General features: G+C 44.2%; 1 long non-coding RNA gene across 1 annotated transcript; it reads left to right on the top strand.

The window, feature by feature from the left end:
- Positions 1-2,653, top strand: LOC123088633 (uncharacterized). The gene is made up of 2 exons (XR_006441989.1): positions 1-821; positions 2,347-2,653. It is a non-coding gene; the product is annotated as an uncharacterized lncRNA (long non-coding RNA).
- The last annotated feature ends 373 nt before the right edge of the window (positions 2,654-3,026 follow it).

The following is a 3,026-nucleotide window of genomic DNA, read 5'->3' on the forward strand; positions in this document are numbered from 1 at the left end:
GTCCCTCTCTCTCCTTTCTCCCTCCACCCGAGCCGCCGGCTGCTCTTCCACCGAGAGGAACACAGTAGTCCCCGAGTCCCTCCCCTTCTCTCCCACCTCCCGTGATCTCCGCCATCCCACCTCCCCCGATTCATCTGCAGTTCAAGGTTTCTAGAGGCTACATCCAGAGCCCAGACAAGCTACTTCATGCCCAACTCCGCTCCCTCCCGGCACTAACCCGTGCTCCGCCAATCGGGTCGAGGAAAGGACATCGCCCCACCGCACTTGCCGGATCTGCCGAGCCAGTGGCCAGATCCGCCGAGCCAGTAGCCGAATCCATCGAGGTCGCGTCTGGATCTTGATCTTCTAGTCCTCCCCGCCTTCTCCTCCGTCGATGGCAGGCGGCAGAAACATGCAAGGCGCGTGTGACTGCTCCGGCCAGAGAAAGGCGCGAGGTGCGAGGCGATGGCGCGTGGTCCAGCCGGGCACGGCACCGGCGGGCACCACTTTACCGGGGCGCGACTCCGGTAGCCAACACCGGCGCCCAAATTGGATCCACCGAACCCAGGCGCGGCCTCCGACTTGCATGCAGTTTTGAGTTCATCAGGAGAGCGTGCGCGCGAGAGAGCGCTGCTCCCGTCTTCCAGCGAACCCCAAGGAGAGCAGAGGAGGAGATGACCAAGGGCGAGGATGTGTGGCAGCAGGTCGACATCATGGGCAACTACCAGGCCACCAGGGCAACCGCACCACGCCCTCCTACGTCGCCTTCACCGACACTGAACGCCTCACCAGCGACGCCGCCAAGAACCAGGTCGCAATGAACCCCACCAACACCGTCTTCGGTATGTGGATCCATCTGTAATTTCTTCAGTACGCATCATCGTTGTTCTTTTCATATGCACACGATATGATAGGTGGGGTTGGATCTATGGTTATTTGATTAGTATAATTAGATGTATCTGTTGTAGTATAATTAGATGGATCTATGGTTATTTGATCATATGCACAGATTTAGTATTAGTTCATATCTGCTTGTCTATTCTCTGTTTTGAGATTTGTTTTGCTATGCTAGGTTCTCAAATTAGATATCTGAGAATTGATGGCTTGAAGTTGCGATGCTACTGTAGGATTGAATAATGATATAGTATTAGATTGTGCTGTTTCAGATTGAACATAGCTTTACTGTAGTATTAGATTCTGAAATTACCATAGGATCAGAATTACGATATTGATTGATTTATATTTCGAATTGAATATTAGTTTTGCTGCATTATTAGATCCCCACGTTTGGTACAGAAGGGGTGACTTTAATTAATGTTGATAAACTACCTTAGGATTGAAATTATGCTACCTAATTTTGTATTCATGTTCTTTGTTATCCTTCTGGAACAGTTGTAGTCCACTGTAGCATACTGAATGTAGCTCTTCTTCTGAAGAAATAACATGCTTAGATTATACAGTATATCTCAGTGGAATTTTGGGATATTATGCTTCGTTTCTGTAAATCACGCAATTCATTGTTGAACCATGCAACTAATGAATTTATATCATACCAGCTCATTGAAAGCTATTTCGGGAGCCATTTTCTTTCTAGATGAGAGTGACATAGTTTGAGATGAGCTTTTCTACACTGGATATTTTGATTATGTTTCAGAGTAATCAACGAGTACTGATCTATCCAATTAGCTAAGATTAAGTTATATAATGTCACGCAAAATCCTGTTTCTTAAACATGTGCATCTTTAGAAAATGTCTGTATTCATTATCAGTGCACGAATAGCCAGTAACGTGAAGAACAGCGAAACCTATTAGTTGGTCTGTACCTCTCTGCTTAAGGATGACATGCGGATGCATTTAGTCCACTTGAATTATCTACTGGTCTTTTTTTGCAAATACTAGCAGATAACATGTAAGTGGTTTACCAGTTCAAACTGCATTTGTTCAGAATGGAGCAATTCCCATAATGGGCATGATTGTAACATCAGTTCAATAGAGTGATGTCTGACGTTGTTGTGCTAGTGATAGCAGATGCTCATGGATTTAATGGTGCGGTAAAACATGGTTTGAAGCTAGTAGAATTTAGTAGTTTCATTTTTCTGTTTTGTGCCCTGCCTTTTTTCTCCCCACTCCCCACACACAACAAAACTTTAAGCTGTGATATATGTTTGACAAGCTGCATGCTTTTATGATCTCCCTTTCTATTTCATTAAAAGAAAATCCTTTGACAATGCCACTCTTTTATACCAAGTGTATGTTGCATCTGAGTACAATTTCTACTATTTCAATGACCGGAAACTTGCTTGTTTTGTTCAAATACATTGCATGTGTCCATTATTTTCACTAACATCTCTTACCTTTGGTTTGAAGGTTCGCCGCGGTTGAGTACTGGAGATGGAGTGTGATTGGAATAGCGTCGACCCCCATTGGCATTTATCTTAGCGAGTTGCTGGCCTCAAACATGTTTTGTACTGAGATTTCTATAATGTTGGCCTCAAACATGTTTTGTACTGAGATTTCTATAATGTTTCATGTGATGTTTCTGTAGTGTAGATATAGGCTCTGTTATGGTTGCGCATGTTTCTCGTGGTGTTGTAATGGTTGTCTTAATGTGACCTTAATGATGCTTAATGTGTGATTGGCTTACTGTTAATAAAGACTGGTTTTATTTTTAAAATCTGAATTGGTTCAAATGCTAATGGGTCGCCCAAAAATAATTGGGCCAATGATAACATGTGACACAACTAAAATTCGCGCGCCAACATCCTAATTGGGCCGGTTACTAGAAGGCCTGGAGCTGAATGTGGGCTGATAACTCAGGCTGCCACATTAGATCCCTGTCGGTTGCCATGTCAGATGATGACATGGCATGCAAAGTTAACGCCGTTACCTGCCAGTGATTGATGATAGTCAAAGACCATCATAGATTTGTGACGGCTCACTAGTCTGTCATGGAATGCGTGGTGGTGAAATTATGACGCAATATACATGAGGGATACCAAATCCGTCAAGGATGCCCTTCGATGACAATTTTGTGCTCATGTGTGACG

Source organism: Triticum aestivum, chromosome 4A, assembly GCF_018294505.1.
Source record: "Triticum aestivum cultivar Chinese Spring chromosome 4A, IWGSC CS RefSeq v2.1, whole genome shotgun sequence".
In the NCBI taxonomy this organism is placed as follows: Eukaryota; Viridiplantae; Streptophyta; class Magnoliopsida; order Poales; family Poaceae; genus Triticum; species Triticum aestivum.